Consider the following 14,282-nt stretch of genomic DNA (forward strand, 5'->3'; position numbering starts at 1 on the left):
GAACTTTTTCACAGCAGCATATAGGGAACATCCTCATTTTTAATAGCTATACCATATTCCATTGTGTATATGTATATATGTGGATATATGTTGATATATTTATATACATGCATATGTTTTTTGATGGACATTTGAATTTCTTCTAATCATCTGCTCTTATAAACAGTGCTGCAGTGACTATCATGGCAATATATCATTGTGCATGTGTGCAAGCTCTCTGTAGAGAGTCAAGGGTAAATGCATTTAATATTTTAATAATGTTACCGAATTGCTCCTTAGAAGTCACATTCACATTAGCAATATATGAAAATGACTGATTTCACATGACTCCTCAAAAGAGAGTGTTAGAAAACATTTTAGTCTATGGCAATGTCACTCTGAATAAGCCCGATCCCATCTGATCTCGGAAGCTAAGCAGGATTGGGCCTGGTTACTACTTGGATGGGAGACCACCTAGGAAGACCAGGTATTATAGGTGTAAAAATTAAAAAATAAAGGATTGTAAACTGACAAGGTCATTGCAATCTGTGAGGTCAACCAAGTGTTGCCTCGCCTAAAAAAAAATAATAATAATAGAAAACATTTTAACCTACAGACTAGTCAAAATCTGGAATTTATAAAGTACATTTTTAATTTGCATTTCTCCTATTTGAAAAGATGCTCACTTTTCTCATGATGTTTAAAGGCTATTTTATTTATTTTCCTATGAAATGTCTATTAATGTTTTTTGCTAATTTTTCTGTTGGGTTGCTATTAATTTTCTTGATTTCTAGCAACTCTTTCCATATTAGTGAACAATTATTCATTGTTCTGTGCCATAAATTGAAAATATTTTCTCCAGATTATTTGTTTTTAGCTTTGCTTATGGCTTTTTTTTTTGGGGGGGGGTGTCATACAGAAGTTATTGTCATTTGAAGTTATTGAATTTATCAAACTTTAATTTTATACTTTCTGGGTTTTGAATCATAGTTAGAAAAGACTTTCCCAACTCCAAAGAAAACTCTCATGTTTTCTCTTGGTACTTTAAAAAAAAACATTTTATTATGGAAAATTTTAAGAATATACAAACTAGAGAAAATAGTATGAGAAACCCCAACTACCCATCATCCAGCGTCAATAATTAGGAATTTTTGCCAATCTTGTTTTACCTTTTTTCCCACTCATTCTGAGACTATTTGAAGCAAACCCAAGACATCGTAGTATTTTTTAATAAGTACATCAATATGTATCAATAACATGTAAGGATTTTTTAGAACATAGCTTCTATATCATTTTTATACCAATAATTTCTTAAGATGAACACTATTCTGAGTTCATATTTTCTTTTCCGGGACTTTATGGCTTTGTTGTATGAACAATATGAGGTATGTATCTAACCTTATTTTTTTCCTGACCAACTAGTTGTGCCAACTCAACTTCTGAAAGTGTATCCTTACCTTACTGGTCTGAGAAGCCACCTTTACCATATAACAAATTACCATGTGTATTTGAGTCTATTTCTGGACTTTCTATTCTGTTCCATTTTTCTGTCTACTCATGCTAATATTATACTGTTTTAATTATTGGAGCATTAGGAAATATTTTAATGTCTTTCAGGATTAGTTATTCCCCAAATGGAATAGTAAATCATCTAATTGAACTCACACAATATGGAAATGGTAGAAAATTAGAGTTTACGATCCAGCCACTCCAGGTGAGAGATAGGCCTGGTGAATTAGAAATTGACCAAGAATGGAAGTTAGTTTTAAGTATGAAAGTGAATAAAGTCCCAAAGGGAAGTAATAGTAATAACACACTATAAGAAAGTAAATGATAATAACTTAGAACCCTGGAACCTGGGGCAGGTCTCATCTAGGAGGTTAGAGTAGGAACCAGCAAAAGAAAAAGGACATGGTCGTGGTGGGTGAAGCTTGCTTCTCCCTTGGAAATAGCCAATCCTGGTTCTGTTTGGCAAAGTCAGAAGGTTAAAATATTTGCTGTATGCATGCCATAGGGAGCCATCAGAGACATGAGGTGAAGTTTGTGAAGTGTGTTGAGTAGTCTGTGTGTTATTCTGCTCTGGGCAGTCTGCAGGCCTGGACAGGCAGTAACCTTGAACTCCAAGGCTGCCTATGCACTGGCTTATGCCTCTGAAGATGTGAGAGTGAACCTTGCTGTGCATTTCCAAGAAAGATGGATGAAGATGTATTAGTCTCAGCCTCTTTTCCTGGAGACAGTACCAAATCTATCTAACAAGATATCTTTACTAGAAAAAGTCTGGGAGAGACAACTTCTAATACAGGTTATTGTGGGAAAGACATATTAAGGTGCGTAGCAGGGGCAAATCATAATAATTTTTCTTTTCTTTGAGATGCACATATTTGCTGGACTCTGTCTATCCCTTCACAGAAGCCCAGAGAATGATAAGGTGGTGAGAGCATGGGGAATGGCCTGGACTCCAGTATAGATGGAGAGGCTGAACCTGGGTCACTGCATTATGACCTCATTCCCTGACAGACGCCCTTAATAACCTTTGGCACAGCCTGTAACCTCCTCATTTCCAATTTCTCCCTTGTAACCTGCAGATGAGCACACCATACTTACCTCACAGGGATGTGGGGAAGATTTATTAATTTCAGATGGGAAAGTTCTTTCAAGATGAGTCATGTGGTATAATGAGTCTGCTAATTTGAGGCTGCACAGCCATAAGCTGGGGTAACCACCTGCTGCCCAAACTCAGACACCAAAGAGTGAATGGAAATTGGTCTGTCTCCAAGCCAGGGGAATGGACTTTATGAACTGAATGAATAGGTGAAGTCAACCTTAATTAAGCATTTATTCAATGATTACTTACCAAGTGTCTGTGCTGTACAAAAGGTAACAGGGGGTTAACGAGCAGCAATAGGCCCTGGAGTACAGGTCCTCCTAACTGCCGAAGTAATTATTATCCACAGTGGAAGACAGCCCAGAATTGTGACTCCATGGACCAGAAGTCATCTTTGCCATCAAAGATGTGAGCTGGGCATCAATTACAGTAGACTCCATATTTTGGCATGTTCTGACTAATAAGTAGAGTCATTCGTGTTTCCTCAGTCCCCTTGCTTTCCAGAGCCACCCTCACCAAATCCTTAGGCTAGTCTTCTCTCTCTCAGGTGCTTTCAGTGAAGAGAATCTTTTGGTCCATGAACAAAAAGGGAATAGGAAAGAGAAGAATTCCTCTTTTGGCCTCTTTGACTTTTGTCACATGCCCCTATTTTAAAAAGTACATTCAAGGTGTGCTTTATTTTAAGCACAAGGTAAAGGGGACTATTTTAGGCATTATTACAGAACACTTTCTCTGCCAATAAGAAATTTTATGGTCTGGAAATTGGTACAGAATATGGATGAGATCTCAATGTACATTTCGAGCTGAACTTTTCTTTTTCAGGTGTCCTTGAGTGATAGTAGCAGGAATTTGGAAGGGAAGGAGGAGGAAAGAAAATTGATTAACAAAGATGGGTCTAAGTAACCTTAGAAGGTGAAGTAAAGGACTTCTCTGGGCAAATGAGGCTACTAAAAACAGTATCCCGATAGGAAGGTTTGGAACTGCAGAAGATGAGAGGTAGCTAGAGAATAACTAGAGGGCAGTTCAGAAGTGTCATGTAAAAATCTAGTGTGGTTTCTTGGAATACAAGATTTTAGGAAGGAGATTATAGGGCAAAGCACCATTGCCTTATGGGATTCCACATTAACGATATTCATATTAATGGTTAATAGTCAGTTTTCAGTGACTTTATTACATTAAAACAAACTTATGTCTCTGTGCAGATATTTATAGGTACTATAATGCAGTAAGGAGGTACAGCCTTGACTACATGAAAGCTTCAGTGGGCTTTAGTGCTGTGTTTGTAACAATATGTGTTCTTTTGTTCTCAGCACTTTTATAGAAGTTCAAGAATCTTGCCTACCTCTACTTACTTAGTGATGTTCTTTAATGACAATAGGAGCAGAAAAAGCTGAATTTTGGTGGGCTTGTGATGTTTGCATTTGATTATAAAATATTTTTTAGCTAAATTTATTTTCTGGTTAATATTCTCATTTTCTTTCTAAAGCCTTCATTCTTACCCTGATTGGTTTGTAGCATAGATCCAATCATTGGTTTCCTATAAACCTGGAAGTGACACTTGCTCTTACTCTTTTCCAGTAAAGAGGTACTGCTTATTCACTACCACTGTTCCTACAATGGCCTGCTGTAACAACAAGCTGTGACATTTGAGTCCAGAGTCGCTCTTTCATGGTAGCTCTTTCTGAGACTGGATTCGAGGCTCAGTCAGTGCCCTGGCAGGAACCAGATAGCATATTCAGACTGATGTTATTTGTGAGAATTAGTAAGGGGCTGTTTAAAATGGTGTGGGCTAGGTTTAGGGAACCAGGAAGGGAGAGTACTGGACTCCCGAGTTACAACAGAAAAGAGCCATTTCTGTCCTGTAGGCCTAAAGGACAAGGGTAAAAAAAATGATAACCAGAACCCAGGAGATAGTAGCTATGGAGTCAGCCGCCTTTCAGGAGCTGAGAGATGTGATGGCAACCTGGCAGGGACTGAGTCAGAGAATAAGTACCGTGGTCTCACTCTCTCCCCACCCTCAGATCTGCCACTTCCTGCCAATGGCCAAACCAAACCAGAAGCCAGTGGAAAAGGGAACCGTGTCAGTGGTCTTCATAGCCCGGCTTCTGAGGGCACAGAGCAGGGTATAGAAGGACGGGAGGTGAAACTCGAGGGGCAAAAGGTGAAAGTACAAGAGGGCACACTTCCCACTTGCCTCGCTAGGATAGTTTGGGAAGATCATGTGGTTGTAGCGTATTTAAAACTCAACGTGATATGTGTTGAAGAACATGTGAATGCATTAGGCCATCATCAGGCAGACTGGTGAAAACTGAGTTCTCACAATCTCCATACAGTTAACCTAAAACCTAAATGAACAGTCAAAGTGGAAGTGGAAATTCTGTTGGCAGAGAAGCTGAAAAAACTTTTTTTCCCCTAAATTTTTTATTGGTAATGCCTGCAAGTGTGTGAGACCTTTAGAGACTTTCAGCTCACCTCCAAGCAAGGGCTAGAACTTGCTGAACCCAAACCAATGCTAAGCAAGGAAGGACAGCCTTAGGTCCCCAAACAACTCCCAAGTTTTTTTCAGGGTAGAGACCAGCCCATGGGCTGGAGTAGACACCAAAAGATTTAGTGTATGAGAAATATTGGAGCTGGGCCTTCAAAGAAGAGTGGAAAATACAAGATAATGACACATGTGAGAGCACAGAGCCTGTTGTTTTTAAGGCAAACTTTATAAGAATTACCGCATAATATTTATGATTATAGACACAGAATGTAGATTTATCAGAAAGCAAGTAAATGAGAATGCTTTGCTGAGGACTAAATTTTGTTCCTACATATATTCTAAAATAGTTTACCTAAAATTGATCTTCAGAGGAGTTTTATATCTTTCTTTCATGTATACTCAGATAATCATAGACTTTGAGAGCTGAAAATATGTATATTGAATCAGTGCAGCCACTATGGAAAACAGTTTGGAGGTTCCTCAAAAAATTGAAAATCGAACTACCTTATGACCTAGCAATTGTACTTCTGGGTATTTATCCAAAGAAAACCAAACACTAATTCAAAAAGATATATGCAACCCTATGTTCACTGCAGCGCTGTTTACAATAGACAAGATATGGAAGTAACCTAAGTGCCCATCAAGAGACGGTTAGATAAAGAAGATACACACACACACACACACACACACACACACACACACACACATACACATTCACATTCATACATACATACATACATACATACAGTAGAATATTACTCAGCCATAAAAAAAATGAAATCTTACCATTTGCAACAACATAGATGGACCTAGAGTGTATTATGCTAAGTGAGATAAGTCAGACAAAGACAAATACCCTATGATTTCACTTATATGTGGAATCTAAGGAACAAAATAAATGAACAAACAAAACAAAAACAGACTCATAGATATAGAGAACAAACTGGTGATTGCCAGATGGGAGGAGAATTGGAGGACTGGCTGAAAAAGGTTAAAGGATTTAGAAGTGCAAATTGGTAGTTACAAAATAGTCATGGGGATGTGAAGTATAGCATAAGGAATATAGTCAATAATATTGTAATAACTATGTATAGTTCCAGATGGGTACTAGGTTAATTGCGGAGGGCGGGGGAGAATCACTTTGGAAATTATATAAATGTCTAACTACTATGCTGTACACCTGAAACTAATATAAAGTAATATTGACTGTCAACTCTAATTGAAAAATAAAAATTTAAAAAATAAAAAGTATGTATATTGAATTTCAATCTTAAATCTAGTCAGATATTGCATGATCTTAATGATGTTTGTAGATATGTAATCCATAGATGAACCATAAATTTCTATATTTAACTTTCTAATTGATTTGATAATTTGACAATAAAAACAGCAGTGGGTAGGGACTTAGTATTCATTTTCCCTTTATTTCCACAACAACTCTTTGCAGAATAGATATTTAATATCTCTATTTTGCTGATAGGGAAACTGAGCCTCAGAGTAATAGAGGGATCGAGTTGAGGTAGTAGGTCCAAGTGACAGTCAGAATTCACACCCAGGCCTGGGTGCCTCCTAAGACATTCTTCCCCTATTACACCAGGCAGCATTTACACTTGACTTTAACTTTGTGGAATTATGAACCATTGCTTAAGTGTCATTTCTTATGTTGCAATTAACAACTTAGTGCACATAATTTTGCAGTTTCCTCAGGGAATATGAAATGATGCACATATATATCTTTATGTATATTTCCTTCTGCTCCAAGTGGTAATAGTGACAATTTATAGAGCAAATGACACACTGTAACTTTGTTATATGTGCCGAATGCAGAAATTTTTTTTATTAGGATTGCTTTTATAAGTTTGTCAGCTTCCAGAGAGTTCTTTGAGTAATCTGTTCTGGATTTTGTGACAATGCGAAAGTCAGTATGATATTCTTTTGCCATAGCATGCAGTTTGTTGTTAGCTTTAAAGTGCCCTTCCCTTTCAGAATGATACCCACAAATTTGTTTTTTACTTGTGTAATGTATTTTTTGATTCAGAATCAAGGATAAAGTTGAGCTAGTAAAGACTCTATAAACAATAGTCAGTGACACAAAATCCTAGGATGGGAGGAAGATGACAGAACAAATGCATAAGAACAATTCTGCCATTTAAACCTCTCCTAATAGAAAGATAACCATGTGGGTGCTAAAAGCAGCTGATGTGATTAGTAATACAGTCTCTTAAACAGAGTTCTAGTGACATAACTGGGCACATAGCATTTAAGTAATTCATTCATTAAAATATAAGTGTGTGTATATGCAGATATACACATATATGTCTGTGGGTATGCATATACATACACATACACATATACACACATATATCCAAATGAACTTATTGCATAAGACTTCTGCTTTGGTACAAACATTCTCTCATATTGGAACACATACAGAGAGATTCACATGAGAAACACATCTGTGTATACACTTTGTTTTTATGGTCATTTTTCTATGTCAGCTGAGACCAGATGAAGTCAAAAGTGCTAGCCATCACCTACACATTTTGTAACTCTGGAAGCTATATTTTCTCAGCTGAGTTCTGTGTGCAGTGTGCTAGAGAATGCATCCTGGGGGTGATACATGCACTCCTCCGTTCAACAAATGTCGAATAACAGGTCCTTAGCCAGCTGTCAGGCTCAGCCTAGATTTCTATTATGAGAGCTTTGATTGGTTATTAAAAGAAATGAGTTCGATAAAGCAGGCAAGGATATGGAACATAAAAACGATGTCTTCCATGGCCAGCCTCTGTTGCTACTTGGTTTATATCCATGCGGTTTGGCCCCTGGAATCGCTCACTAACAGCACCATGCACCTGTGTGCCGGCAGCTCTCCTGCAGAACGTCTGTCCAGTTATTGTTTTTTTCTCTCAAATTTAAAAACACCCATCTCCCACGGAAAAGAAAATAATATCTCATTTAAAATTATGCTCTTGGCATTTTTTAAAGAAATGACCAAATGCAAGGTGCGTCTGGAGCTCTTCAAAACAAATTTCAGGCATTAATCTAAATGCCGTTTGGTGCTCTCTGTATGATAAGGCATTGGGCCCATTAATTTGAGAATCAAGTGTCAGGAAGTTTCCTTTTAGTAAATAATAATATGTGTCCTACGTGTGTCTCCCTTGGCTGCTAGGAAGTACAGAGCAAAAGGGTAGGACATAGCATAGGAACACCATTCACAGAAGGGATTAGAAATTTTATTCTTCTCTCGTTTAATGTGGTTTATACTCCATGTTTTGAGAGCCTTAATACATATGTGACTTGGCATAAGCCTCCTAAAAATCATTTATGGATACGAACTAGGTAGAAATTATTCCACCTGTCTGAAGGATACTCTCAAATTTAATTAATCAACATTTTTATCAGGTTCCTACCATTTATCCAAATAGTTCAATAAAACTTGACAAGCCAATCTTGATTCTTTTTAAAAGGAGTACAATTCCCAATTCTTAAACATCTAAGCTTTTAAATTTTGTTCACATGGAGTTCTTACCACATTACTCCTTTGGTATCATGAAAACCTTCTCAAAAAAAGATGTAAAGTCATATATTTGACAAAAATGCAGCTGAAAAGCTATTACTTTCAAAGTGTCTTTTAGCTTTTTCTTAAAAATTGGATCACATTTAAAAAGATGTCCTTAAAATTGATTAGACTATTTTTCCACTCAAATTACACACTTATGGGCCCTATATTAATTTATGATTAGATTTAAAATCAATTTGCATAATGAAATTATTTCAATATTAGCACTGTTTTAGACATTATCTTTTATCAGACTGCACATAGTAGAAAAAACTTCTGTCTTTAGCACTACAAAATGAACAGCTTTATGTTTAGAAATGAAATACTCATTTCTGTGAGGTTTTGATCCTGTGCTTTTTAAATGTTTGTATTCTTTAAATCAGTATAGCAGGAATCTGAAATATGAGAATACTGTATTAAATGTATGACTTTTTATGGCATAACTGGAATTCTTCATTACTATCCTTCCATAAAAATCATAGAATATTAAAAGTGAAAGGAACTTTGGCAGTCATCCATTCCAACTTTCCACTTGGTTTCAATAGAATTTCTGAATCCTTTTAAGAAATGAGTGCGTAGAACTCAACACTGTTTACGAGATTTGGTCCAACTAGTAAGGAATGGAGTTGGACAATTATGTTACTTAATCTAATATCTATTCTCCTGCTAATGATATCCGAAGAAGCAGGAGGGAGGGAAGGATAAGGGGAGGAGGCACCTAATATCTCTTGAACACCATCAAAGTAAAAAGTGCTTTAAATATTTAATTGCACTCAATCCACACAACAGCTTAGAAAATTTAATTATATGGATCTAAGCCTCGTTTTGTTATTGGCAAATGGGGACAATACTTCTTAACTCTGTGATCACCTAATTAGTAAATGTAGAACCAGAATTTTATTCTAAGTCTTCCCGAATCTAAAGACTTTTGTTCTTCTTTTCAAAGATGATTATATTAACTCTTGGCCATCACATGCCACCAGTGGCTCACATTGACTTGGCTCCAGTAATGTATGAGAGCACAAGGGACTGTGTTTCTCTTATACACTATTGTGTACAAAGTGCTTAGCATGGTGCCTGCTATAAATGCATGACTTACAATTATGCTCCTTGCAAGATTTGGACAATCTCTAATGAGAGGTTGTATCGTGATTCTGTTTTCCCTACTGAATTTTGTATTCAAAAGTAAAATACATGATACTCTGGAAATTTTGTATTTTTCAGATGGAAATGATAGATTGAGCATAAACTAAACTTCTGTCTTGTATTTTGCTTCAGGCACATATAAATGCTAGATTAAATATCTTAAAGAAATTTATACTTAAACTTATAGAGGAAAAATAATTTTTCATGTACCAGAAATAGAGAGAGAACCTGTGAGACCCTTCAGGTGGAAGCTGAAGCTTTAGGAGATGAGCTCTCATTTCCCAGGCAAGATTAGCAACTGAGATCTCAGTACCCCTGCAAGTAAAGGAGCTAGAACAGTCTTCCTGAACTTAATGGGAATAGAATATGCCCATTGGCCAACCTCTCCAAACAGCCAGAAGCAAGTAGTACCACCCTTGTTGTGGAATGTAAAATTCTCTGGCAGATCTCTCTTTTAGAGAGGAGTATTTTCATCTATTAAAATTTTCTGAGTAAAATCTCAATACTTAGTTTGAATTTCCTCTTTGCCTTCTATTCTTTTTACAAGGGAAGCCAGACCTATTAAAGTTTGTCATTAAAGTGTCTTACTGTGAGATAAGTGATGCTCGCAGGAAGGTGTGAATATGAGTGTTGATAGGCGTATTAGACTTAGCAGAGCTGCTTGCTTTAAATTACCTATTTCAGTTGTTTTATTGGCAGTTGAAGTTGGCCTTGTGCTTGCTGATTCATTTTTAGCAATGTGCAAGAATTGCCAGTATTTACCACCTATGTTTGGTCTCTTCTTTCTCACATCTCCTTTTGAGTCCATTTCTTTATCATCTTTGGACACCCTGCTGGCTTCTTACTGTGCATAGCCTTTGTCTTACTTGCTAAGAAAGGCATTCCTTATAAGTCATAGCTAATGATGTTGTTCGTATTCCAAAAAATTATGTATTGAGTATCTACCATGCACTGTGTGTGGGCCTAACGGATATAAAAATAATGTAGGTCATTTTCCTGCCCTCAAAGAATCAATGACGTCAAGGATGTGCCACTTCCCGAGGCCCCCATCAGTATTTTCCATGGAAATGTAAAGTGCCACATATGCGTGAGATGATTATCATGGCTCAAACCTGGGAAATAGCCATGCTTCTGGACCAAGTGCCACACAGGTCCTTTACTCAGGGCAGTAGTGGGCCAAAGTCTCAGGTGGGGTTTGCTAAATTTACAAATTTGGCTACTACCATTCCCTGGAGTGCTTAAGAGTTGCCCATTCTTGTTGTATCCCTGCAAATGTGCCTTGCAGAAATCCCTTTCCCTTTGTGTCAAAGAAGCACACTACATTCTGGAACAAGAATGAATATACTTTCTAAAGCGAGGACTCAAAATAAAGGGAAGGCCAGCACTGTAGACCAGGCCTACTTTCTGGGAAAGGTGGATGACGGTAATGAGCTCTTTCTGGGGAGGAATGTTTTGAGATACCTTTGAGTATGAGGACCTGATACCTAATGTATATGTGGAACTTTCTTAGTCTTAAAATATGAAAACATCTAAGTTACAGGAAGTTGAATCATGGCGTCTGTATTATGAAACAGCAAGCAACTGTTCTTAAGTATTATGTGGGTCTCAGATTCCTTTGAGATACTCAACCCAGGGGGAAAATAGGTATGGCCACAAAATTTTGCAAACAACCTTAAGAAGCTCACAGGCTGCCCCTCCCCCACACGAAGAACTCTGCTCTATGTTGATCCAGGAGAAAGTACCAGAACGCTTTAGTCTAACTTGTATTAAAGATTTTTTTCCTTCTAGAGCAAAATAAAAGCTCTATTGTAACTTTGCTCTGCAGCAAAGACTGCAGTGAGAGCCTACTCAGCAGTCTCAGCAGATAATTTTCAGTTCAGAGTCTTCGTGAAACGATTCTAAATGTAAAGCAACTTTCGGATACTAGAGTTAGTCATTTGCTTTTTCATGACCCTAATGTCTTTTGGTTGTGAAAATAAAACAGTCATGTTAACACAAGCCTACACACTGAAAAATAGATAGAGATAGATATAGGTGCTTGGGGAAAGCAGGATATGGTAACAGACTATAAAACATGCTCTGGAAAATATGAGACATTTTTATTTAATGCTTTTTTCATTTGACTGCTAAAACCTTTGCAGTTTTGGAGAATTTTCATAGAATAAGGTTATGCTGTTTTAGTTAAAAATGGAAATGAAAATACACTTATTCTCTACGGGAGCAATAGTCTTTTGATTTACCATTAACTAGTTTTCAAGTCTAGTAGGCTAGAATGAGCTAAGTAGAAATGTTTTGAGGGCCTGCTATGTTCCAGTGTGCTAGGGCCTTTGCACATATTGTCCCTGAATTTCACTTTGCTCAGTTGTACAGTGATAATGATACTCTATTCCTTCCAGTGCTGGTTTGAGGAATAGAGGAACCAAAAACAAATTTAATCCTTGGGTTTGTTCGTTATTTAGTTTGTTTTCAAGTTGTCTATCCTCCATTCGCTTATGCATTCAGAGAAACCTTTGTAGTGTATTTGAATTCTATATTCCTCTATATTCAGTATTTTTTGTCTTTCTTTATTCCAGGAGCTAGAAATAAGGCTAGAAGTTTGGGACTAATTAGTCTACAGAGACAAAGCATTCTTGGTATTTTTCAGAACTAGATAATCTAAAATTAAACAATTTCTTGAATTGGCCAGATCTGAAATCCGTGCCATGGCTCATAGGTGCCTGTGTGACCTGGCCCCACCACTCTCCGACTTTGTTTGTTCCCCACCTCTGCATGCTCCAGTCACTCTGACTGCCTTCCAAATCCCCTCCCTCCCCTCACCCCACCCCTCCCAAAAGGCATACTTCTTTCCATCTTAGGACCTTGGTTTCTTTACCCTTGATTCTTTGTTTGGACAGTTTCTTTTCATCATTTAATTCACCTGTTCAAATGTCACCTATGCAAAGATGTACTGGGCCCACCAAGTATGTAAAATAGCTCATTCTCTTCACTAACATATTTCCTTATTGTGTTTTATTCATAGAATTTATGACTGCGAAATTATTTTCTTCTGCGAAATTATATTTATTTCTGTCTTTTCCCTCTAAAATACATACTGTGTAAGAGCAAAGACCTGCTGGCGATCCAGTGATGAAAATGTCAGTTATACATGAGGTGTCAATAACATCATGAATGAATGAATGAATGAATGGGCTTTTGTCTCACATTGAGATTATATGAGGAGAACTATGGGTTCTGACTTGTGATTCCAAACAGTTTGGATATTTGTTCATTACTAGTTCCTTACTAGTAAATGCTTACTTAGTAAGGAACAGCAAATGCTTCGCACACAGCTAATTAGATAGTTCATATGCTTTACATATATTAACTAATTTAATTCCTACAACCCTATGAGGTAGGTATTATTATTATTATTATTTCTACTTTTTAGATTCAGAAATTGTGGTACAGGGAGGTTAAGGAACTTGCCTGAGGTTACACAGATAATAAGCTTGGAAGCAGATATCTGAGCCAGTGCTCTTTACTACCTAAGAGAAAGATCTCTATAAATACAGCTTTAACCATGTGCCCAGCACCCGGCTAAGTGCTTTGTGCACATGGTGTCATTCAGGCCTTCCTTCTGCACTGAGGTAGATACTGTCCTTATGCCTGTTCTACGGATGGGAAAGTTGAGGTTTCGAAAGCTTAAACAATTTGTCCAAAGTCCCATAGTTGCTTTGTGATGCAAAAGGGACTTGAATGTAGACAGTATGAAATCTATGCTCTTAGGCATCATTTCTATGTTATAAGAATGCTTTGGATTGTCTTGGAACACAGCCATTTTAAGGTTTGTGAAGGAGGAATTAGTCCCCCTCCCTCGACTCATAGTGTTCACTGGTATGAAGAAAAGGTACCCATTACTTAGCCACAGGTTCAGAATGAATTTGGGACAATCCAACTCAGAGAAATGAATATGAGAAGTAGAATTTCTATCAGTATAACCACTTGCCTGTAAGGTATAATACAGTTGGCTAAATGTCTATTTCTTCAGAAAGAGCATAAGAACAGGATTTAGAAATCTGATAACTATGAAAGGTCAGTTTTGGTTTCTAAAATGAACCAAGGCAGAATTATATATATATTTATATATACTAGGTCTGAGTCTATACTGAGTTGAAATGCAGTGTGTAAAGTTTAGCGTTTTGTAAAACTTACCAGGTTTTTAAAAAAAATTTATTTATTTGCTTTTTAATGGTGACATTGATTAACAAAAGCCAATAAGTTTCAGCTGTACACTTTAACAGTAAGGCATATATATATTTACACTGTATGTTCGCCTCCTATAGTTAGATTTCTTTCTGTCACCACATATTTGTCCTCATTTACCCCATCTACCTCCTCCCTCCCCTCTACCCTCTGAAAACTACTAGTCTATAGTCCATGTCCATGTGTCTCTATTTGTTTGTCCTGCTCATTTGTTGCATTTAGGTTTATATCTCACATATAAGTGATCTTACGTGATTTTCACCTTT

General features: G+C 37.0%; 1 protein-coding gene and 1 pseudogene across 1 annotated transcript in view; both read left to right on the forward strand.

Annotated features, from left to right (window-relative positions):
• The window catches only part of LYPD6B (LY6/PLAUR domain containing 6B), a 53,196-nt gene that overhangs the window by 24,463 nt on the left and 14,451 nt on the right, over positions 1 to 14,282 (forward strand). The gene's annotated exons all lie outside the window — the stretch shown is intronic.
• On the forward strand, positions 360 to 478 carry LOC112470603 (annotated as a pseudogene).

The sequence above is a fragment of the Pteropus alecto genome, unplaced genomic scaffold (assembly GCF_000325575.1).
Source record: "Pteropus alecto unplaced genomic scaffold, ASM32557v1 scaffold3, whole genome shotgun sequence".
NCBI classification, from domain to species: domain Eukaryota; kingdom Metazoa; phylum Chordata; class Mammalia; order Chiroptera; family Pteropodidae; genus Pteropus; species Pteropus alecto.